The sequence below is a fragment of the Cavia porcellus genome, unplaced genomic scaffold (assembly GCF_034190915.1).
Source record: "Cavia porcellus strain 051 isolate PalLab524CR breed Dunkin Hartley unplaced genomic scaffold, mCavPor4.1 scaffold_10, whole genome shotgun sequence".
NCBI lineage: Eukaryota > Metazoa > Chordata > Mammalia > Rodentia > Caviidae > Cavia > Cavia porcellus.
Genome location: NW_026947493.1, coordinates 16,103,730 through 16,130,121, shown reverse-complemented (window position 1 = coordinate 16,130,121; position 26,392 = coordinate 16,103,730). Strand labels below are relative to the sequence as shown.

Here is a 26,392-nt window from a genome sequence, read left to right as displayed (position 1 = left end):
AGTTCTTCCTATCCAAGAACAATGGATATCTTTCCATTTTCTGAGATTCCCTTCAACCTCTTTTTTTTAGAGTACTGTAATTTTCAATGTAAAGATCTTTTACTTTGTTAAATTCATTCCTAAGTATTTCATTTTGGGGAGAGTGTTATTGTGAAAGATATAATTTCCCTAATATCTCTCCCAATGAGTTTATTGTTTGTGTATAGGAATGCTATTAATTTCTGAGTATTGACTTTGTATCCAGCTACTTAATTTGGTTAAGTCTAGAATTCCTTTGGTGGAATTTTTGAGGTCTTCCAGGTAGAGTATCATGTGATCTGTGAATAATGATAATTTAACTTCCTTTCCTATCCTTATTTCTTTTATTTCTTTCTCTTGTTTAATTTCTCTGGCTAATGTTTCCAGAACTATATTGAATAGGAGTGATGAAGAAATACAAACAGAAAATAAATATATAAAAAATTTTCAACATCATTGGTCATTCGAGAAATGCCAGTTGAAACAAAACTGATATTTCATTTCACTCCAGAAAGAACAGCTGTTATCAAGAAATCAAGCAATAACAAATGCTGGAGGGACTGTGAGTAAAAAGGAACCCTGTTCCACTGTTGGTGGAAGTATAGACTGGTGCAACCACTGTAGAAATCAGTGTGGAGATTCCTCAAAAACCTAGGATTAGTGTTCCCATTCAACTCAGCTATTCCCTTTATGGGTATTTTTTCCAGAAGAATTTAAAATATTATACCACAAAAATATATGTATACTCATGTTCATAGCAGCACAATTTGTAATAATTAAATCTTAGAACTGATCTAGATCATCAACCAAGGAATGAATGAAAAAGATGTGGTAGGGCCAGGGATATAGCTCAGTGGCACAGTACCTGCCTGGCAAGCACAAGATCATTAGTTCAATACAAAAAAGTACAGAAAAAATAATAATGTGGTATTTTTATATGATGGAATACTACTCAGCTATAAAGAAAGATAAACCCAAGGCTTTTTTTTTATACTTTTTTTTCTTTTTTCTTTTTATTGGTACTGGGGATCAAACTCATGACCACCTGCTTACAAGGCAAACCCAAGACTTTTATAGGGAAATGAGTGCAACTAGAGACATACTCAGAAGTGAAATAAATCAGACTTGCATGTGAAAATATCATATTGTCTCCCTACTATAAAACTCTAAAAGAGTAAATAATATCCAAAAGGTACAAAAGATATTATATAAAGGAAAGAAACTGCTTAAAAGGAAAGAACTGGGATAGAGGGAAGAAGAAAAGGAGGAAGGGGGAAATTTTATATATACACATCCAAGATAGGTAAGACAATTGCACTGTTCATTCTATTAGTTCATTGAGAGGAACAGCTAGTGCTTATATGGTTTGATCAATTTTGCATGCCTATATCTGGTAATCTGATCAACTATTTTGAAGATAATAATATGTAATATAATAACCATTATTAATTTCCTATCACCTTGTTTTGAAATTCTGTATTTTTTATTCTCTTTAAAATAAAAAATAATAATAACCTACAACACTCAACAGATAATTTAGGTTTTTTAGATATCTCTGGTGAGATCTTCCCATGAAGAGCTTGCCCAGATAGCTTAGAAGACAAATTTCCAGCAGTGAGCCCCACAGCAATCTCTACCATTCAGTGAGCCAGAGCCACACCCTCACCAGGTCTGGAGCATAGCCCTAGTTTGGGGAGTGGTACTTTTTCTCTGGACTCCTACAGCTATTCTTATATTTCTTAGCAATCTCTTTACTTAGCAGCACATCCTTGTTATATGGTCCCTGCTGGGAATGATTTTTTAATTTGGTTGTTGTTGCTGAGGAAGACCAAGACTTCAGAAATGCTAGGAATGCACTCTACCGCTGACCTGTATCCTCAATCTGTGCTATTCCTTTATACTAAACTTTCACTGTCCAAATTGTCATGTAATCTCTCTCTCCTGGATGGATGCTGACAAGGTTCATTTCTCAATAATTTATAAGTTTTAGTATATAATTATCTAAAATAGCTCACTATATGTGATAACTTTCTTCCTCTAGTATGTTGCTGTCTTCATTCATATATTCATTTGATTGTCTATTCACTCAAAAAATGTTTATTGAACTCCTATGTACTAGGTGTTGGGGCTACAAAATGTTGCTTTCCATGAGCTTGTAATCCAAAGCAAAATAAACACTGAATAGTGCGGACCACATAGCATACCAAGATGAAATGGGTTTTTTCCCAAATCTTCTCTCTGATTATCCTAAGTTCCTCGTTCCCATAACAACATCTCAGGAAGATCTTGCAGCTTTCTGATCATTTCCAGACACTAAAATTCCATTTTTAAGCTCAAGTATGAATGTTTCCTCTCATCCCTCAGGTCAGGCATGACTCATAGCAAAAGGGTGAGAGGAGTGTGTGCTGTTTCTGCAGCAGCTTATTCCTCTGCCTCCTCTGTACTGAGGTGGGAGGGAAAAGAAAGAACAAAGATCTCATATACTCATGCCTGACCTTTAAGGAAACACATGGGGTGCTCCTTACTGTGAGATTCTGTGCTGAAGGCTTCTGACACAGAAGAGCCAGCACCAGCTCAAACTCTTTCAGGTACCCTGGCAGAGTCACCATGGCAGCTCTCGTTGGGGTCCCTTTGCTGGAATAGAGTCTTCTTGCCTGGAACTCCAGTAAGATACTTCATATCCCCATCTCTCTCCAGTTGCCTTGGCCCTGCTCTGGTGGGCCCAGGGCTCACCAACAAATCCTAATTTACTGTCTGAGCACTAATTCATCTGAGTCATGAGACTCCAGGCACCTATGTCTGCAGATACCTTCAGCCCTTGAATTTTATTCTACAGAATTAAGGAAGCAAAGCTACTACCCTCCCACTAGGCTGATGACCTGCATTTTTTTAACTTCTTATTTTTTTAGTATATATTTGTCATACATATCAATCACAATCATCATAGGGAATTTGTACCTGTATATAATATATCTTAATCCTTTGTTTTTCTTCCCCATTTCCCTCCCTTACCTTCAACCCTTTTGTCCTACCCTTTTACAAAAGCTGACAACTTGGCATTCTGAAACAACCCCTTCTACTCTCCCAAGTCTTCATTTCAAAATTGAGACTGGCTTTTAGGTTATGTGCAGAGGAAGCTTGGAGATAATCACAGTTGGACGGTATGTGAACACATACAGCATCCACTGGATTACTACCTAAATGGCAGAATAAAGCAGTGAAATACAGAAAAGGGGGGATCTAGAATAAGAAACAAAACTACCTGCAACCAGCTTGCAGTTCCCAGGCACAAGTCTGGAGTCAGCCATGCTGTCAAATGCACAAAATTTTCCAGGGAAGAAGTTAGGAAGAGGTGGCCTCAGCTGATCACTCACCCCAGATGCCAGTGTTGGCCAAACTTCAGGTTTCTCCCACCTGACACTGCCCAGAGTCTGAGATAATAATAGAAAGGTGCTTCCCTGTTCATAGACCCTGCTCCCAGTGCAGGTCTAAAGACCAAGTAATTCTGTGAAATACACAAAAGCTTTTGGGGGAAGTGACAAGGGTCAGGGATACCACCATCACCTTCAACTTATGCCCCAGAAGAGTGATTTTTTCCACAGGACACAACCCAAAATCAGAGATATGAACAAGAAAGAGTTCCCTATTCACCAGCACCTCAGAAACCACAAACCAGATGGACATGTGGAGCGCTGCAGCAGGGCCAAAAGCTGTGACTGCTGGAAGCACAGTGAGATGTGCCAGACAGTCTACACTCATACTTTCATCTCTACAGCAGCTGTCCCCGGGGGAAACATGATCAAACAGAGTCTCATGGCTCTGAGTCAGAGCCACAAGCAGTAAGTAATAGACCACACAATCTTGGCTCAGGATTCTGTCTCCCTGGCACCTGAGACAGCAGGAAGCAAGTACCAGAGAGAAGCACAGAGGTCTGTCACAGCAGGGACCTACACACTCCAGGAGTACAGAGAAACAGCCTTCTTAGCTGAAAAAGCCTCTCCTGGCCCTAAATCCTACTGCAGCCATGGGAGTCTAAATCTGCCAATAAATGGAAGCCAAGAGTTCCAAAGATAGACAGCACAGGTGACTGGTTGGGACACCAAGCTGAGAATGACTTGAAGGAACAGCACAAATCCTCCTGTACTGATGCTGAGAACATTAGAGGTGTCTGAACACAGTGGCCCAAAGACAGCAGCAGCACCATGAAGAAATCAAGCAATAACAAATGCTGGAGGAACTATAGGGAAAAAGGAACCTTCTCCACTGTTGATGGGAATGTAGACTGGTGCAACCACTGTGGAAATCAGTGTGGAGAGTCCTCAAAAACTAGGACTGGAGGTTCCATTCAACCCAGCTATTTCCCTTCTGGGTATCTTCCCAAAAGAATTAAAAACATCATACCAAAGTGATATATGTGCACCCATGTTTATAGCAACATGGTTTTAATAACTAGATTTTTGAAACAATCTAAATGTTCATTAGCTGAGAAATGGATAAAAAGATGTGGCATTTTTATACAATGGAATATGATTCAGCCATAAAGAATAATAAACTGGAGACTTTTGTAGGCAAATGAATGCAACTTGAGAACATACTCATTAGTGAATTAAATAAAACACATTTGTAAACATCATATGGTTTCACTAGTATGAGAAGCTGAAAGAAAAAACATACATATATGTGTATGAGTATGTGTGTATATATATATATTATATATATATAAAATAGTTGAGCTAAAAAACAAAGATAGCAGCAGCAAAAAAATTGCTGATTTATCCCAATCAGTAGGATAGGGCAGTTGTCCCTCCTGTCTTATGTTTATCCTTTTTGCCCTTTTATCAGTATATAGTTTATTTTTTATGACAAGGTTTAATCTTTTTTACATGTACATGTAGACACAGTATAGCTGTGTTGTTTGCTTTTACTGCATAATATCATACCTTGTATTATCATGTATTGCCACACTAAAGGTTAATGTTTAAGAATAGCTAAATGCCTTTGACTGATCAATAATTGTATACAATCTCCTTTTTCCCTCTTGACCTCCCACTTATAAACCCTTCCTTTCTCTACTCTCTTTACTTCCCTCCAGATACCTTCTTCTATCCCTCTACTCTCCTCACCTTTTCCCTTTTAAAATTTTATTATTTTTAATTTCTTTTTCTTTCTGTTTTTTCCTTCTTCTACTCTCTTTCATCTATATATTTTTGAAATATGCATAATATCATATGTCAATTTTTTTCTAGGCTACTAAACAATATTTCTCTCTCCCTACCCCTCAGTTATGAAACAGCAGAGACTTTTCTTACTTTTCTTACCAGGCTTTTCTTTCTTTCTTTACTTATCTTTCTTGTTGGTACCAAGTAAGCTATGGCTAGCTTCTTAAGTGCTGGAGTTATGGGGCCTGACTCTCTCCTTTCAAAGCACTGCTAAACCTAGCACCCAGTCCAGGTTGAAAGGAAACTCTCAGAGACACATCTATAACCCAAGGCACATCACAAAGAGAAACCCATCTACAAAAACAGCCCTGTGTGACAGTGGAAAAGATATTCTTCCCTATTGAGCTACAAACTTTAACACAGAAACACAACTGAAATGAGAAAATAAGGGAGCAAGATGTCTCCCATAGCAGATATACCAGTGCTAAAGTAGATGAAATTCTAGACAAAAAATTTAAAAGTTAATAGTTAAAATGATCAATGATCTCAGAGACAAATAAGCAGCTGTTTGAATTTATTTTTTTAATTTTATTTAAAGAAAGACTAAACAAAACAGAAAATAGGTAGAAACAGTACATACATTCAGAGAAAAAAATAAACAGTAAGAAAACACTAGTTGATGTTTACATATTGCTGTTTTACAAATAGTTGTTCCAGGTACAAAAATGGAACATGTAAAGTGGGAATTCAAACAGCGAGACTGCAAACAGTTCTGTTCAACTGTCCAAATAAAACTTAGTAACATGGTTGTCAATACTATGCACTTAAACATACATGCAGTTATCCATATCTTCATTTATGTTTAGATTAAACAAACTAAAGCAGATTAAAATCATTCTTAACAAAGAATAATAGTATTGCTGGATTTCACATCATGACACTCTGTGATCAGCACTGGGTACTGTAGTGTTTTTTTTTTTTAATTTAAAGAAAGACTAAACAAAACAGAAGACAGGTAGAAATAATACATAATTTCAAAGAAAAAAATAAACAGCAAGAAATCACTAGTTGATGATTACAGATTGTCTTCTTACAAATAGTTACAAATGGATACTAAAGTGGAGCATATAAAGTGGGGATTCAAACTGTGAGATTGCAACCAGTTGTGTTCAACTACCCAACAAAAACTTAGAAATATGGTTATCAATCCTATACACTTAAACATACATGCAGTTATCCGTATCTTCAATTATGCTGAGATTGAATAAACCCATGCAGACTAATATCACTCTGAACAAAGAATCATACTGTTGCTAGGTTTCACATTATGACACGCCAACATTGGGTACTTTAGTGTCTCTTTTTCTTCAAAGTATCTGTTCATTTCATCATGTGTCATAAGATCAGTTCTCATAAACTTTATAGATTCTACACATGCATGAGTCTTAACATGTATTTCTATTCTTTCTATATTAGAGGGAGAAACAAAACAAAGCAAGACAAAACAAAACATATTCCTAAAAACACATGAAATGAAAAAACATATAAGACCATTGTACAAAGAATTCTACCATGGTTCCTGTGTTGTCTCTTGTTATCTCCAATAGAATTGGCTATACCATCAGACATAGTATAATTGAATATATCAATACATAATAATATTAATGAAAACACAACTTTGTACATAGCATAGAACTTCAAAAACTGGCAGTTATCAAACCAGAATGTGTATCATAGAGTCTTGTCATGTTCAATGTAGTTGCCTATACTTTCAGACTTGATACTATCAGTTTTAAATAAAATCTTCTCTGCTTCATTTCTGTTATGCTCTTTTCTTGCCATCAGTTGTCTGCTTATCTTTTCCATTCTATTTTGTGCTCCATTCATTGAGGCCTCTCTGCCACTGTTCCTGGAATCCTAGTACTTTTCTCTCTCTCTAGAATGCCCTGCAGTATTCTCTGTAGAGTTGGATTGGTGGTTGTGAATTTCCCAAGTTCCTCCTTGTCTTGGAAGCATCTTGTTTCTCCATTAATTTCTAGACACAGTTTAGCAGGGTATATCAATCTGGGCTGGAGGTTATTTTATTTCAGGGCTTGGAATACTTCACTCCAGGCTCTTCTTGACTTAATGGTTTGTGTTGAGAAGTCTGCTGTTATTCTGATGGGCCTTCCTCTATAGGTTATCTGTTTCTTATCTCTAACAGCTTTTAATATTCTGTTCTTATATTGAATTTCTGGAATCTTGATTATTATATGTCTGGTGTAGCTCTGTTTTGATTGTAGGTGGCTGGAGTTCTATATGCCTCATATATCAGAATATTATTTCCTTTTCCTATACTTGGGAAGTTTTCCTTAATTATTTCCATGAATAACCTTTGTAGTTCCTTTGTTTGTTCCCAGCTTCTTCATTCACATTCTTTATTCTCAAGTTATAGATCCATTTGTCATCTTCTAGCCTTTGTATTGTTACTGCTTGTTTCCTTGTTATTTTTTTAAAAGTCTTCCCTTTTATACTTCCACATTGCAAAGTTGTCCTCCAGTTTGGATAATCTATCCTTAGTTTCTTTCAAGCTGATTTGCCATCTTTCCTTAGCGTTTTTAATATCCTGGTGATCTCTTTGAATCTGCTTCATGTATTCTATTTTTTATATTCTTCATCAAATGGTTCTCTCCTTTGTTTGAGTTCCTCCCTTCTTCCATCTGTGTCTGCTTGAGGGGTGCTTACTATCTCTTTTATTAATCTTCTTATATCTTGCTTTATTTGGCTAAATATTTCACTTTTGAACTCATCTATGAGGTTCTGAATATATCTCTTTATGTCCACTAGCACTGTGTCTGATATTGCATGTTTGCTGTTCTCATTCTCCTTTGTATTTACCTGTCCTGGGTCAATGTTCTCAGGGTTGGGACCTGGGGACTTTTTATTGTTGCTTCCTCTTCCTATCTTTTTTGCATCTTCCAGGAGGCCCTAGTTTCTTTCTTTGTTGGTTACAATTCTTCTGATGCACGCTGGCAAGATGACTCTTCACACTGCCATGTGCTAGTGAGTTGCAGACAGGGACAGCATATGCTGGCCCCTCCCCTCCGGATCAGTCAAGCTGCTGTGGCCTGCACTGTATTACTTTACACCGCCTTCCCTCCAGGTGGCAGGCTGGAGTACAGCAGCAGCAGACTTTGCGCCACCTCCCCTCTGGATCAGCAGTGGCGGCAGCAGGGCAGGGGTGGGTCAGCCGGTGGGTGTGGAGTCACTCTGCTCCCCCAGCCTCTGGTGGGCCCCTGGCAACAGGTCTGGTCGGCAGCCCAGAGGTACCAGAGGTGGCTGCTGGAGTGCAACAGTGCTGGGATCAGTCAAGCTGCTGTGGCATGCACTATATTTCTTTGTGCTGCCACTGTTTGAATTTAAAGATTATGCAAAATATAAAAGACCACTTCACTGGGTATTATACTGCAGACCAATAATTTCAACACTCAAGAGGCTGAGACAGAGAACTGCTGGGTGTTCAAGACCAGCCTGGATTACATAGCAAGACCTTGTTTCAAAAATAAATAAATACTTCAGTAAAGAAATAGATGTTCTGAAAAGGAACCAAGGAGAAATCCTATAAATGAAAATTTCAGTGAGTCAAATAAAAATGTGGACTGAAAATCTAGGCAGTAAACAACATCAATCAGAAGAAAGACTCTCAGGAGATTACAATGGAGCGGAAATGCTAGAACACCCAGATAGGATTACATAAAGATGAGTAAGTACTACTGCATAGACTACACAAGAGTTTCTGGGTGTATCTGTAACTTAAGGCTCATGGGCCTAGAAGAAGCCATTGAAATATGAGGTATTATCTTTAAAAATGTATTCACTGAAATTCTTGTGGAAATTTTCCAAACTCTGTGTTCTGTTCAAGATAGATACCCATGTAAAAGAGGCATTTAGAATCACAAATAAACATGATCAGAGAAGAATCTCTCCATGACACATCATAGTCAAAATGCCAGAAACTCAGAACAAAATAAATTAAAAGCTATTAGAAAAGCCAAAGCATTTATAAGCCAAGCCCATCCAGAAAAACAGTAGATTTCCCAACAAAAACCTTAACAGACAGAAAATTTTGGAATAAAGGTTTTCATGCATTGAAAGAAAATAATCACCAACTCAGATTACTATATCCTACAGAGATATCCTTCAAACTTGAATGAAAAATAAAAACCTTTTAAAATTAAGTATAAACTAGAGATATTCATAACAATTTATGAGTGCCTATATTAGAACAAACAACTAAAACAAATAACTTCAAGCAGCTGAAGGTTCCAGAAAAACAAGAATAAACCAAACACCAAAACAATAGATGGAAAAAACCAGAAGAGAAAATAATGAAGTTGAAACTAAAAAATAAAATTACAAATGATCAATGAATTCAGTATTTGGGTCTTTGAAGAGATAAAGATTGACAAAATCTAGCAAAATTTACCAAAAGAAAGAGAAAAGCCTATGACCATATGGATTTACTGTGAGATTCTGCAGTAAGAACTATCAGAGAAGATAGAGAACTATCATTAATGCTCCTCACCTGTTTCCATGCACCCTCCAAAAATCACTCTATGAAGACAGCATTATACTGATACTAAGATGAGCTAAAGCTACAACATAAAAAGAAAAACTATAGATTCCCATAGATATCCAAGAGAATTTTTAAATCCATTGAAAGTATACTCAGCAGAATGAACCAATAAGAGGGAAAAAATACCACATCTAGAAGACAGGATTGCAGTTACTGATCATGAAAAGAAAGATTTTTTAAAGTAGTAATGGGCCATGAGAAATCAATAAAGCAGCTACTAGATGTTGTAAACAAGAATAACATAAGATTGATCAACATAAATAAAAGAGCAGGAGATAGTGAAAATGACATAAAACCTCTCAAAAAATTAATAGCAAAAAACTTTTCTGACAGGGAAAAAAGAATTTGACGTACAGATAACTGAGGCATATATAATTCCAATTAGCCATGAAAAAAAAATCTACACCAAGGCATATAATAGTCAAGATTCCAGAAATTCAACATAGAATATGAAAAGTTGTGGGAGAAAAGAAACAAATAGCTTATAAGGAATGCATGGAGAATTACAGCTGCTCACAAAACCTCAACTCAAAGAAAGCTTGGAGTGAAGCATTTCTAGCCCTAAAAAAAAACAATCTCCAGTCCATATTGATGAACCCCACTATGACAAAGAAATTCACAAACACAAAACCAACACTCCAAAATGTTCTTAAAAAGCCAGGGATTTAGCTCAGTGGTATAAGTGCCTGCCTGACACCACGAAATCATGAGTTCAATCCCTGGTACCAAAAAAAAAAAAAAAAAAAAGAATGAATCATCCAGAATGTTCTTAAAGACATTCCAGAAAGAGATCACAATGATTACATCTCCCTGAACCCCAACAGAATGAATCCACCAGGCAAGCAAACAAAACAGGGAGCCAAAAATAGGGGAAAAAACATGACAAGCATAAGTCAATACATATCAGTTATAACCATCAATGTTAATGGTCTCAATTCACCAATCAAAAGAAATAGACTGACAGAATGGATCAGGAAGCAAGATCCAGAGCTGGGAATGGTAGCACACACCTGTTATCCCAGCACTCAAGATGCTGATGCAGGAGGATTGCTCTGAATTCAAGGCCAATCTGAGCTACACAGTGAGTTCAGGACCAGCCTGAACTACATAGTAATGCTCTGTCTCAAAAAACAAAACCAACAATATGCTACATATGAGAAACACATTGAATTCAAAAATAAATTCTCAAACTGAAAGTCAAAGATTGGAAGACAATATTACATGCAACAGGAACTTAGAAAAAAGGAGCTGTATCTTCTATTTGGAGACAAAGTGGATTTCAAGGCAAGAATGATTAAGGGAAAAGAAGGTCACTACATCCCTCTGAAGAGGAAGAAGTAACAATAATAATATATATACACCAAATACTAGTGCACCCAACTATATAAAACAAATATTAATGAACATGAAAACTCAAATAAGCAATAATACAATTGTAATGGGGAACCTTAAGCCACTGTCACAAACAGACAGATAAACTAGAAAAAAAATTATCAAAGAAATATTAGAACTGAACCAAACATTTGAATAAATGGACTTCATAGATATCTGCATAGTGTTCCTGCCCATGACATTAGAATATACATTCTTCTCAATTGTACATGGGATATTTTCCAAAACAGAACCCATACTAACTCATAGAACATGCTTAAGTAAATGCAAAGGAATTAAAATTATGTCAAGCATATTATCAGACCATAGTGCAAGGAAATTGGAAATCAATGGCAAAAGAAACCACAAAACCTTCATAAACGTATGGAAATTAAATAACACTGAAGCTGGGGCTATAATCCAGTGGCACAGCACCTGCTGGCAAGTGCAAAGTTGTGAGTTCAATCCTCAGTACAAAAAAAAGAGAGAGAAAACCAAAAAAAAAAAAGAAATTAAATAACATACTTCTGAATAACAAATGGGTCATGGATGAAATTAAAGAAAAATTAGACAGTTTCTACAAGTAAACAATAAAGCAAATAAACATACCAGTACTTACGGGACACAATGAAAACAGTCCTGAGAGAAATTTACAGTGGTGAATCAGGAAATCTGAGTGATCTCAAAGAACCTAATGTTAAACCTCCAGCTTCTAGAGGAACAAGAGCAAGCCAAGTCCAAATCTCCTTCAAGGGAGGAAATTATAAAGAGCAGAAATTAACCCAATTGAGATTAATAAAACAATATGAAGATTCAATGAATTGGAGATGATTCATTGAAAGTTTAAACAAAATTGACAAACCATTAGCCAATCTTATCAAAAAAATTCACATCCATGTTATTAGAAATGAAATGGATGAGGTCATAACAGGTCCTACAGAAATCCAGAAGATCATTAATAACTACCTTGTGAACCTGTATTCTAATAAGATGAAAAACACAGAAGCAATGAACAGATTCCTAAATGTATATGAATTATGAAAGTAGAATCAAGAAGGTATAAATATTCTAAATAACCAAATATCAGTCAATGAAAGTCAAGATGTAATTAAAAGCCTAAAAAGAAACAAAAAACAGTCTTAAGTTCTGATGGATTTATTGTTGAATTCTACAAGAAATTTACAGAAGACCTAATGCTGCTACTCCTCAAACTGTTTAATGAAATTGAAAGGAAATAATACTTTCAATTCTATTCCTAGAAGAAGCAAGCATTACCCTGATACAAAAATCAGAGAAGGATCCAACCAAACACGGAGTACTACAGGCCAATCTCCTAAAGAGTACAAATGCAAAAATCTTCAATAGCACACTGGCAAATAGAATGCAGCAAGTCATCCAGAAGATTATACACCATGAAATAACTACTCAGAAAGTTAGATGCCCTGTTTTCTAGAAAAAACCTGAAACAGACAAATTAACAAGTAAATAAACGAAAGACAGGAAACCAGGAGAAAGATTTCTGCAGATAGGAAAGGGAATTAGCACTGGGGCTGAATTCTCAGTTGAAATGAACAGTCAAGATTTCCTGTCATGCCAAGCTTTCAATTCTAAGGTTACTTTTTTTTAAATTTTATTTAAAAGGAAAAAGAGAAAAAACAAAACAAAACAAAGCGGTGTAAGGGTACAAGTAATACAGAACTACAAAAAAAAAAAAAACAGTAAGAAATCACCAGTTAATAGATTACACATTATCATCTTAGAGATAAGTTGCTCAAGTCACAGTATCAAAGCATACAAAGTGGACAGTCAAACAGAGAGAGTGCAAACAGTTGTGTTCAATGATCCAGGCAAAAACATTAATATGGTCAGCTATTTAACACCCCTAAACACACTTGCAGTTGTATCCTTTAGAGCACTTTTTTCCCTCTCTTTTTTACAACAAAATTTACACATTTTGGGTTTTATTACTCCTTAGTTCTTATTACTTTTTTTGGAAGAGAATAAAGTCAAATATGGCAAAACAAAGCTGTCAGTCAAAACCAAAGATAGACATAGCACATGATGTAAAAACAGAGTACAAGGTTATCGACAATGGTTACCATAATGCCTCTTGCTTCCTTAAAAAGAATTGTCTATCTCATTAGGTATTATAAAGTTGAACAAAACAGTAGAGAACATGACCAATAAAACTTAAACATTGCAAACATTACAGACCTTCCAAAGGAGATAATAAACCAGAATAGGCAGCTTAGTGAATCTTATTGCCCTCAAAGTAGTTGCCTATACCCTCAAACTTGATACTATCATACAGAATGGAACAGAGTCTAATCAGTCAAAACAAGATAGTAGGAGTATTACAGGACATTAAATCAAGCTAATAGGAAATAAAAAAGTTACTATAATATATCCTGCTAATTATTAAAATTTTTCCCCTTAATTAAAAAAAACATAAAAAATAACTAAATAATTTTTATGAATAAGGGAGTGATTGAGATAAAAGAGAACATAACAACATAACAATACAGGTCAAAGCATGACTGTTTAAGCAACCTAGTGCTTCACCACCAAATAACCCGACTTAATAGTAGTTACCATAGTGTCTGTCTTTTTCCTTGAAATATTTGAATAAAACTTCATATACTATAGCTTCAAATATTTCCATATCAAGAAGCCCAGAATAAAGCCTTTCCAATTAATAAGTGAAAACTTTGTAAGGCTTCAAGGCCACATAATGAGGAATCATGATTACCACATACTTTTATATATTTGAATCATTACTTACATTAGGGAAGCTATTTGGTATTCACACATGCAAGATTGATTTATTTCACTTATGAGGATGGTCTCAAGGTGCGATTTATTAATAAATATCTCAATGTGATTCTTCTTTATAGCTGAGTAATACTCCATTGTATAGAAATACCACACTTGTTTATCCATTCCTCAGTTGATGGACACTTGGGTTATTTCCAAGATCTGGTGATTACAAATTGTGCTGCTATAAACATAGGTGCACATATATCACTGTGGTATGATGCTTTCAGTTCTTCTGGGAATATGCCTAGAAGTGGAATAGCTAGAACAAATGGGACTTCCAAACCCAGCTTTTTGAGAAATCTCCAGACTGACCTCCACAAAGGTTGTACCAGTCTACACTCCCACCAACAGTGTAGGAGAGTTCCTTTTTTCCCCACAGCCTCTCCAGCATTTGCTGTTGTTGGTTTTCTTGATTCTGGCCATTCTTTCAGGAGTGAGATGGAATCTCAGTGTGGTTTTAATTTGCATTTCTCTAATGACCAATGATGATGAACATTTTTTCATGCATTTATTAGCCATTTGTATTTCTTCATCTGAGAAGTGCATATTCACCTCAGATGCCCATTTTTGGATTGGATCTTTGAATTTTGGGGTCTGAGTTTTTTTTAATTCTTTATATGTTTTAGACAAAAGTCCCTTGTCTGAGAGAGAGTTCACTAAAATCTTTTCCCAGTTTGTGGGTTTTCTTTTCACTATGCTGGAGATTTCTTTTGACATGCAGAAACTTTTTAATAAGAAGTGGTCCCACTTATTGATTCTGGGAAGTATTTCCCATGCGGTTTGAGTCCTGTTCGTGAATTCTCTACCTACCCCTATGTCTTCAAGGTTTCTACCGAATTTGTCTTCCAATAGATTTAGCGCTTATGTTTTAATATTCAGATCTTTGACCCATTTAGATTTTAATTTAGTACATGGTGATAGGCATGGGTCTAGCTTTAGTTTTTGGCAAATGGAGAGCCAGTTTTTCCAGCACCATTTATTAAAGAGACTGTCATTCTTCCCGTGAACCTGCTTGACTCCTTTATCAAAGATAAGGTGGTTTAGTGTGTTCGTAGTTGTGGTTGTATCTTCTAATCTATTCCACTGATCTTCGGCTCTGTTTTGATTCCAATACCATGTTGATTTTACTACTGTTGCTTTGTAGTATAACTTCAAGTCAGGGATTGTGATGCCTCCTGCTTTGTCTTTGCTGCTTAGAATTGCCTTTGCGATTCTAGGTCTCTTCTGGTTCCAGATGAAATTTAGGAGTGATTTCTCTAGATCTATAAGGTATGTTGATGGAATTTCTATTGGGATTGCATTGAATCTGTATAACAGTTTTGGGAGAATGGCCATTTTCACAATGTTTGTTCTTCCTATCCATGAGCAAGGGATGTCTTTCCATTTTCTGAGATCATCTTCAATTTCTTTTTCAGTGTATTATAATTTTCCCTGTATAGGTCTTTCACTTCTTTCTTAAGAGTAATTCCTAAATATATCATTTTTTTGCTTGCTAGTGTGAAGAGTGTGGTTTCTCTTATTTCCCTCTCTGTGATTTTGTTGTTAGTGTATAGGAATGCTATTGATTTCTGAGTATTGATTTTGTATCCAGCTACATTACTGAATTTATTTATTATATCTAAGAGTCTTTCAATGGAGTTTAGGGGGCTTTATGTAGAGTATCATATCATCTGCAAACAATGATAATTTAACTTCTTTTCCTATCTTTACCCCTTTTATTTATCTCTCTTGTCTAATTGCTCTGGCTAGTACTTCCAGTACTATATTAAATAGGAGTGGCAATAAAGGACATCCTTGTCTTGTGCCTGATTTTAAAGTAAAGGCTTTCAATCTTTGGCCATTTAGTATGATGCTGGCTGTTGGTTTGTCATACATGGGCTTTATTATATTGAGGTAAAGACCATTTATTCCAATTTTCTGTAAAGTTCTTATCATGAATGAATATTGGACCTTATCGAAGGTTTTTCTGCATCTATAGAAATGATCATGTGATTCTTACTTTTGGCTTTATTGATATGGTGGATCACATTTATTGATTTGCGTATGTTGAACCATCCTTGCATTCCTGGGATGAATCCCACTTGGTCATGGTGTATAATCTTCTTGATGATTTGCTGCATCCTATTTGCCAATATTTTATTGAGGAATTTTGCATCTGTGTTCATTAGGGAGATCGGTCTATAGTTCTCTTTTATAGTTGGGTCTTTCTCAGGTTTTGGTATAGAGTAACATTTGCTTCCAGGAATGACTTAGGAAGGATTGCTTCTCTTTCAATTTCATTGAATAGTTTGAGGAGTGTCGGCATTAGGTGTTCTTTGTATTTCTTGTAGAATTCTGCAGTGAATCCATCTGGGCCTGGGCTCTTCTTTGTAGGTAAGGACTTGATTACATTTTCAGTTTCATTAACAGAGATTGGGTTATTCAGCAGTTTTACATCCTCTTGATCTAGCTTTGGTACTTCATATGTTTCTAAGAATCTGCCTATTTCTTGTGTGTTATCAAACATTTGAGAGTAGAGGTTTTCGAAATAGGTGTTGATGATCTTCTGTATTTCTGTAGAGTCTATAGTGATTTCACCTTTATCATTTCTTATTGCATGAATTTGAGCTTTTTCTTGCCTTTTTTAATAAGGTTGGCTAGGGGCTTATCGATTTTATTTATTCTTTCAAAGAACCAACTCTTTGATTTGTTGATTCTTTGGATTGTTTTCTTAGTCTCTATTGCATTGATTTCTGCTCTGATTTTTATAATTTCCTCTCTTCTTTTGGCTTTGGGCTTGACTTGCTCTTCTTTTTCTAGCTGTTTGAGGTGTAGCATCAGGGTATTTATGTGTATTCATTCTGTTTTCCTGATGTGGGAACTCAATGCAATAAATGTTCCTCTGAGGATGGCTTTCATTGCATCCCACAGATTCCGGTAAGTTGTATCTGCATTTTCATTTTCTTCAAGGTATTGTTTAATTTCTTCTTTAATTTCTTCTGTGACCCACTGATTGCTCAAGAGTGTGTTATTCAGTTTCCATGTGTTTGTGGGACTTTTGCAGTATCTTTTATCATTAATTTCTAATTTCAGAGCATTATGATCCAATAACATGCAAGGGATGATTTCAACTTTTTGCATTTGTTTGAATATGTTCTGTGAGCTAATATATGGTCTATTTTAGAGAATGATCCATGTACTGCTGAGAAGAATGTGTATTCTGATGTTGTTGGGTGCAACATTCTGTATATGTCCTTCAAATCCATTTCTTCGCAGGTGTGATTCAGTTGTTATTTCTTTTTTTTTTTTTTTTTTTTTTTTTTTTTTTTTTTTTTGTCTTTTTCGTTTTATCGGTACCAGGGATCGAACTCACAACTGCCTGCTTGCAAGGCAGGCGCTTATGCTGCTGAGCTAAATCTACAGCCCCAGTTCAGTTATTTCTTTGCTCATTTTCTGTCTGGTTGATCTGTCCCTTGGTGTCAATGGCGTATTAAGGTCTTCTGTTACAATTGTGTTACTGATGATTTGAGTTTTCATTTCTGTTAATAGTTGTTTTATATAACTGGGTGCTCTGGAGTTTGGCGCATATATATTTAAGATAGTTATCTCTTCCTCTTGGAGTTTTCCCCTAACGAATATGTAGTGACCTTCTTTGTTCTCTATGGTCATTGTTGGTTTAAAGTTCATGTTGTCTGCATACAGAATGGCTACTCCTGCTTTTTTTTTTTTTTTTTTTTGATTCCTGTTGCACGAAGTATTGTTTTCCATCCTTTGACTTTCAGTCTGTGAGTATCCTTCTGGGTTAGATGGGTTTCCTGAAACAGCATATGGTTGGATTTTGTTTCTTGATCCATTCTGCAAGTCTGTTTCTTTTGATTGGTGCATTGAGACCATTTACATTAATGGTTATTACTGTTAAATGCTGGTTTATTGTTGACATGTTATCTCTCTGCTGTTGCACCTTTATCTTTCTGTTCTGTTTAATTATCTGCTTTGCTTAGTGGTTTTTTTTCCTTTGTGTATCTAAACTGTCCTTCAATATTTTTTGCAGGGTTGGCTTGGTGTTCATGAAGTTCTTCAGCTGTTCTTTGTCATGGAAGTATCATATTTCACCATCCATTTTGAATGATAGTTTTGCAGAGTACAACAGTCTAGGTTGGAAATCACTTTGCTTTAGGATCTGGAATACTTCACTCCATGATGTTCTTGACTTTATTGTTTGTGCTGAGAAGTCTGCTGTGATTCTGATAGGTTTTCCTTTATAAGTGTTCTGTCTTTTCTCTCTGACAGCTTTTAATAATCTATTCTTGTGTTGGATTTCTGGGATGGTGATTATTATATGTCTGGGTGTAGTTTTATTTTGGTTATGACTATTTGGAGTTCTATGCTTCACTGATCCTGATGTCGGTTTCTGATCTCATGCTTGGGAAATTTTCAACTATTACTTCTCTAAATATCCTCTTGACATCCTTTATGTTGTCTCCTTCTTTTTCATTAATCCCTATCAATCTTATGTTATTTTTCTTTGCATCATCTTGCAGTTGTTGAATTGTTATTTCCTGGTTCCTTGTTATTTTTAAAATATCTTTCCTTTCCTGTTCACTAGCTGCAATCCTGTCTTCAAGGTCTGAAATTCTATCTTCACTTTCATTGAGGCAGTTTTTACAACTTCCAGTGGAGTTTTTTATTTCCTGTATATCTCTGTGCAACTGCATTATGTATTCTGTTTGTTTCTTATATTGCTCATCTAGGGATTCTATCTTTTTGTTTAGTTCCTCCAATTTTTTAACTGTGTTTTCTTTAGGTATATTCAGAATCCCTTTCATTTCTTTTATCATTTCTTCTTTTACCTGGGAGATTATTTTGAGTTTGAATTCCTTTAAAGCTTCCTGGAGTTGCTTGTTTATTTCAGTAGCTATTATGTCCAATATTTGAGGTGTATGGCATATATTTTCTTCTCTATACATCGCTCCTAGAGTTTCTTGAGATGGGCTGGAGGTTTGAGGTTGTAATTTGGTCTTTGTTTTGTCATTTTCCTATATTTCTGTGGTTCAAGTGTTATTTGAAAGCTTCCTCTGGGTCTGTTGGAAATCCACTTCTATGTTCCCAGCTCCTGGGACTCTGGCACCCAGTTCCCCCAAGCCACTGGGCCTGTAGAACCAATGGCCCTCTTCTGCCTGTTTAGAACTCCGTAGTTCCAGATAAGTTGGGCTCCAGGGACACTGTGCGCCCATCTGCTTGCTGGAAGCTCCACAGTTCTCCAAGTACAGCCAGAATGGGGAGGCGGATGTAGATGCCTCAAACCCACTTATGCACTTCACTGCACCCAGAAGCCTGGAGGGTCCCAAACAGTTTGGGCTTGGGGCAGAGTGCACTGAGCACTTACCACAGGCCACGGGGCCTCTGGAACCTGTGATGCTCGCCTGCTTGTAGTCCTCCAGACACACTGGGAGGCGAATGCAGGTGCCCCAGATCCACCCAGCCCTTCCTTTGCACCCAGATGGTGCGGTGCAGGAGTCCCAAATAGGGTGGGCTCCGGGGACAGTGTGCGCCCACCTGCTTGCTGGAAACTCCACAGTTCTTCAAGTGCAGCCGGAATCTAGGTTACATTTTTGTCCCCAGTCATTTTTCCTAAAGATGAATATCTCCCCCCCTCCCAAAAAAGATACAATCAGATCAGAAAAGAAAGGTCCTGCACAATTTATGCATGGGAGAAGGCATCTCTAAAGAGAGGAGTGGTCTTCTGAGGAAAGGCCCAAGTTCAGAGGGGAGAAAGAAAGTGAGCAGCACCAGATAGGGTACAACTGGGGCAGCTGATTGTGTGCTTGATGAGGGTGACAGATAGAGGCAGGCAGGTGTTTCACCTGTGAGATGTGGGCCTACAGAGTAAAGCAGAGGAATACACACTTGGGTATAAACGATCTACAGTCCCTGGGACAGATGCAGAGACCCAGAATTGCATGGGATCTGGCCATTATGTAACTGAATACTAGCATCCAGTTGATCTCACATCCCATTGTTCTCCACTAGTGGCAGAATGACTTTAGTACAGCATTCACAGCCAGGCTAGTGGGAAGATTTGACCATGCAATGAACATATAAACAATGAAGTGCTAACATTTGCAGGAAGCAAACACCAGGAAAACAGAGGTGCTATGCTCAACAGATAGAATTGACAACCAAGGAACAAAGTTAATGGCACAGAGAAAAATATTTTTAAAAAGACTGGGAAAGGAGAAAAGAGGAAATCTTAGGGGGAAAATTAAAGGCATAATGCACACAGCAGAGGAGCAATTAATACATCCAACACAGAATGCAGCACAAAAGAACAAAGCATTAAAAATATGAAAGTCACAGTGCCATTTAGACTGCATTCTATTGAAAAAAAATCAGTGACAGACTCAGCTCAGAAATACACAAATAAAGCTGACAACAGATGATTAGTAACAGTGAAGATTTAAATAGTGTAGTCATACATTGACTAAGGTTATAAACTAGAATTTTGCAGCCAGTTGTGTTCCAACACACATGGTGTATTTTCAAAACATAGCATCCCGAGTGCGTCCACTATGGCGCAGATGGAGGCCAACCTGTTGCGCCAGTTCTCCCTGCTTCTGCCCCCAGAATCGGGCGAAAACGGTGTACGCAAGATTCATTTCATTTCAGGGAAGAGACTTTCACCTTAGAATTTTGTTGCCTGAAGATTTGCAGCTGAAGAATGCAAGATTATTGTGTAGCTTGCAGCTGAAAACTATCCTTAAATGATACCATTAAATAGTCCAACAGAAAATGCAGCATGCTCCTGATCCAATGAACTTCATGATGGATTTGAAGATGATCTTGGTAAGATTTTTCTAACATCGTTATCACATTCTATAAGTCTTAAAAATTAACTGCGCCAAGCTGGGACCTGGAGCGCTGAGAAACCAAGCAACCCCTCCCCTCCCTAGTGAGGGGCTGTGAGCCTGCTGGCCAGCGGGCTGAAAATCAAACATCACACCCCTAAACCCGTGGTAGCAAGTGGGAGCCAGTGATCTGGACATCCCTTGAGAGGCTGACCACAGGCAATGTAGCAAATAGAGGGGATTTCCTTTTACCATCTCTTTGAAGGCAAATACTTCTATCGCTGCTTTGCTTTGTTCTAATTAATGTACTTTAACCTGTTTTGTTTTGTTGAACTTCTATGTACATGAAAGTATGAACAGCTATTTTGAAGAGAACAAGAGACTCTATGACAGCCATTAGTGACTTCCCTATTGTCTGGTTTTGAAGACCTAAAACGCCTTCCTCATTTTGTTCAGTCTTATGTCCTACTTTGGTCTGTTTTGTTGTGTTTAATTTTTCCACTTTAAAAATAAAATTTTAAAAAATAAAACAAAATGTAGCATCCCATAAAGACCTCAAAAGCTCAGTTCCAAAACAAAAAAACTTGGGCTGGGGATATAGCTCAGTAGCACACCACCTGCCTGGCAAGTGTGAGGTTGCGAGTTTGATACCTGGTACCAAAAAAAGAAAAAGAAAAAAAACTGCATAAATCAGTCTATAACACAATCTAAGATTCATTACCCCCCCCCCAAAAATTGACATCCTTCCTCAGCAAAGAATCTAGACACTTAAAAACTAGCTGCACCAAGCTGGGACCTAGAGCGCTGAGAAACCAAGCAACCCCTAAAGTGCTGAGAAACCATGAGTCTAGACACTTTCAACCTAAAGAGAACACAAACAAAATGAAAATTTAAAAATAAAGATAATCAAAAGTCTCCTCTCTGAAATTGTATCAAGTTCAGATAATTTTCCAGGAGGGTTCTACAAAGTTAAAATAGTGAAAAGCTTTTTAATTGTTATGTAAGGTTAGCATAATACTGATAATAAAATCAGAAAAGGAACATACACCGAAAAATCATAAGCCAATCTCAAGTATGAACACTAATAGCAGAATATTTAAATAATGGAAAAATACAATTGATTCCAGGAATTCAATGTTAAATCACATTTTAAAACACATGATGACTGAATTACGTTAATAGATCCAAGAAGAAAATTCTCATAAACATGTCAACATATGATGGAAAATTTGGTTGTAAAAGTTAGTACCCATTTCTTTAAAACACAGAAATTTAACAAGTCAGAATAGAAGAAAATTTCAAAAACCAAAGCTAACATGGTGAAAATCAGAAGTTTTCCTCTAAGTCAGGTACATTTGAGGATGCCTGATAGCACTATTACACATAAAATGTAACAATAATAGCCAATTCATTGGCTATATAAATTATTATAGCCAATTAAATATAATTGGCAACAGAATTGTATGTAATGGTAATATAATTATATAATGTGAAAAAAAAACAAGATAACTGACAAAACAGTAAAAGAAAGGTAACTGGAGATAAAGTCAATATGCAGAATTCCACAGCTCTAATATAAACCAATAACAAACTGGGGAAAAGACATATCCCATTTACAATAATAATTATTATAACCACAAATAAATTAAAAAGTATGATACCTATAGAAAGAAACATATGACTGGGATTATAGATCGGTGACAGAGTGCTAACCTAGTATAAATGAGGCACTAAAAAAGAAAGAAAGAAAAAACCTATGCAAATTTAGTGACTTTACTGCATAAAGGCAGCTGTCAACATATCTTATCAAACTAATTTACAATTTGAAAGAACTCTCAATTTAAAATTTCCAAAAGAATTTCATGGAAAGGTACATTCTAACTCAAAATTTATCTGGATAAGAAAATGTCCAAGAATAGACAATTTTACTTTTTCAGTATTAAAAATAATGGTGCATTAGAGCAGAAACAGATAAACAGATAAATAGTACAAAACAAGAAAAACCTCTACCATACCCATATATGTAATAGAGACTTAGTATATTATTTTAAAATATGGTACAGTGAATCATTGAAAAAAAGATAAAGTATGCAATAAGCTTTTACAACTATCAACTATCAGTTTTGAAGAAAGTAATTGAATTTCCTATTATTCACAAAAATAAATTCCAGATGGATTAAGCAATTGAAATTAAAAAACAAAATCATAGAAGAAATTCTAGAAAATGTTTATAACCTTAAGACCCTTTAGAACTAGATTTTTAGATAAATTACAAAATCTGGATGGTAAAATATTAATAACTTTAGCCACATGAGAATTAAACATTTCCAAAGCAGAAAAACACCATAATTGAATATAAAAGATGACAAATTACAGAATTTTGGTAATATTTATGACAAAAGATTAATGTCCAGAATTTACTAATCTCTTTTAAAGTTGAAACAAATAGAAATATGATCCAGTAGAAAATGATCCAGCCAAAGAGAACAACTGGTTAATCTATTTAATGAACATAGAAGCAAAAATTCTCAATAAGATACTGGAAAGTAGCAGCAACCCATCAAAAATATCACTAAGTAGGATTCATCCCAAGGACTCAAGATTAATATGCATAATCAATAAATGTAATATACCACAAAAACAGAAGCAAGTGCAAAACTCACATGGTCAACTAAATAGACATAGAAAAACATTTGACAAAAACCAACACCCACTTGTGTTGAAGAAAAATCTTGAAGAAAATAAGGAGATATAGGTCTTTCCCTCAATCTAATAAAAGCCATATATGACAAAACAACAACCAACATCATCCTAAATGTAGAGAAGCCAAAAGCTTTCACTCTAATACCAGAAACAAGGCTCCCCCATGCCCAAAAGATCTCAGCAGCTCATGGGATCATGGGGCACCCTGCACTCCACCTGGACGACCTCAGCTGCCCTTCCCCCACACCTAGATGACCTCAGCAGCTGAAGGAGCCTCACTCCCCCGACACACACACCCAGAAGACTTAGCAGAAGCAGGGAGCATCTGCTGTCCTTCCCCAACACCTGGATAAACACAGCAGCCAAGGGATTCTCAGTGCCCCTATGCCCTGCACCCAGAGTCCTCAGCAATTGAGGGCAGCCTCAGCCCTCCCAAGCCCCCCAAACTCAGATGACGTCAGCAGCCCATGGGATTGTTGGTTGCCATTCCTCTGCACTCAGAGGACATCAGCAGCTGAGGGGAACCCCAGCTGCCCTTCCCCTACACCTGAAAAACCTCAGTGGTCAATAGGATCATCAACCACACTTCCCCCACACCAGGATGACCTCAGCAGCCCATGGGCCATCAGCAACCCTTAATAAACCTGCAGTACCTTGGTGGGCTACTGGGAGCCATGGCAACCCCTCTCTCAACCCTGAGATGGAGGCTAGCCACAGTGCAGCAGGCTAGCCACAGTGCAGTCAGTTTCCACCTCAAGCAGAGGACCTCAGTGAGTCAACAGGAGCTTCAGTGATTGCTTCCCCCACCCGGAGGACTGTAGTGAGCAGGCAAGAGCATGGGTGAGACCTTCTTCCATACAGAGAATCCCAGGTAGGTTGGCAAGAGTGCCAGTGAGGCCTCCCAGAGGAATCCAAAAGGGCCTGCGAGACACTGGGTGATACTGTAGGGACCCAGGTAGGGCACATACTATAGGAAGCCTGGAACAACCTGAAGTCACAGTAACAATATGAGCTAAGGGTTGGCTTACATCAATACTCCTATCCTGTCAACCTAAGAAAATAGGACTCATGCAACAAGTCCCATAAGAGGAATTGAGGTGACTGGTCCCTCCCCTACATTGTAGGGCATAGCAAACATCAACTACACAGTAGGACTAATACACACATGACGGACAGTAGAGACAACATGATTGAAACAACAAAAATATTAACCTAAGAGGTGAAAATGACAAAATGAAACAGCAAAATGCAATCTCAAATGCCTAGCCCATCAGAAACAAGTACAGGAGATATCAAAATAGAGGACATTGGAAGTTATATGCATGAAATTTCTGAAAAGATAGCAAATGAAATAAAGAAACAAATTCATGAGGCTATAGAAGATATCCAAATAGAATAGAAATAATCTCTTGGATAAATAAAGAAATGACAACCTTAATAAAGGAGCTGTTCAGCATAGCTAAATAAGACATAGATTTTTTAAAAAGTACAGGATCTTGGGAAGATGATGAAAACCTTAAATGAACATTATAGGAAAGAAATACAATGCATGAAACAAATTCAAAAAATATCCAGGAAATTAAAAATTCCATTGAAAGCTGGCAAAACCACTTGAATGAAATGGAAGACAGACTTTCAGACCTTGATAACAGATCACAGCTAATGATCATGGAAGCAAAGAGCTCTTAAAAATAACAAGGGATCATGAAATAACAATTCAACAGCTTCAAGATGATGCAAAGAAAAACAATATAAAACTGATGGGTGTCAATGAAAATGCAGAAGTCAATGCAAATGACACACACAAAAACTATTCACAGAAGGAGTAGCAGAAAATTTCTCAACCACAGGAAAATAACCCGACATACAGATAAGTGAATCGTATAGAACTCCAAACACACATAACCAAAATAAATTTACACCCAGATATATAAAAATCAAAATCCCAGAAATTTAGCATGAAAACAGAATACTGAAAGCTGTTAGAGAAAAGACATGACTCAACTGTCAAGGAAAGTCCATCAGAGTCTTAGCCAACTTCTCTACACAAACTCTCAAGACAAGATGAGCTTGGAGTGAAGTATTTCAAGCTCTGAAAGAAAACAACTTTAAACCCAAATTGATGCACACTGCAAAACTTTCTTTGAAAATTAATGGAGAAATAAGATACTTCCATGACAAAGAACAACTGAAGAAATACATGTCCACTGACTCAAATCTAGAAAGTACTGAAAGACATACTAAAGAGAGATAAAAATGACTACAATGCCCAGAATAGCAACAGAAATAAGCCACCAGGCAAGGAGAGCAATTAAATAAAGGGGGAAATCAGGGAACCAATGACAGGAAAATTACACAAGATAGATATCTATCCTACAAAACTGTTAGTTCATCAAAAAGAACAGTTTGTGCTTTCATTGTTTGATAATCTTTTTCATGCCTAGATCTTGTAACTTGAGCAACTACATCTAAGATAAAAATATGTAATATATTTAGTTTTAATCTCCTATTTTTTTAAATTCTGTATCATTTCTATCTTTTTTTGTTTTGCTTTTTTAAAATTTAAAAAATAAAGTAAAATCAGAAACAAGATAAGGATGTCCACTATCACCACTCCTGTTCACTGTAATTCTCCAAACATTAGCCAGATCAATTGGACAAGAGAAATAAAAGTGATAGAAACCAAAAAAGTTGAATTATTATTTGCAGATAATATGATCCTCTACATAGAATGCCCCAAAAACTTCACCAAAAAACTGTTAAGAGTTAATAATCAAATTCAGTAGCATAGTCAACACTTAGGACTCAGTAGTATTCCTGTACATCAATAAAAAACTCATCAAAAGAGAAGTTTAGGAAACAATATCTTTCATGATACATCAAAA

At 36.5% G+C, this 26,392-nt stretch overlaps 1 pseudogene; it reads left to right on the top strand.

Annotated features, from left to right (window-relative positions):
* Positions 1-3,642: 3,642 nt before the first annotated feature.
* The window catches only part of LOC111754622 (anaphase-promoting complex subunit 7-like), a 46,622-nt pseudogene continuing 23,872 nt past the window's right edge, over positions 3,643-26,392 (top strand).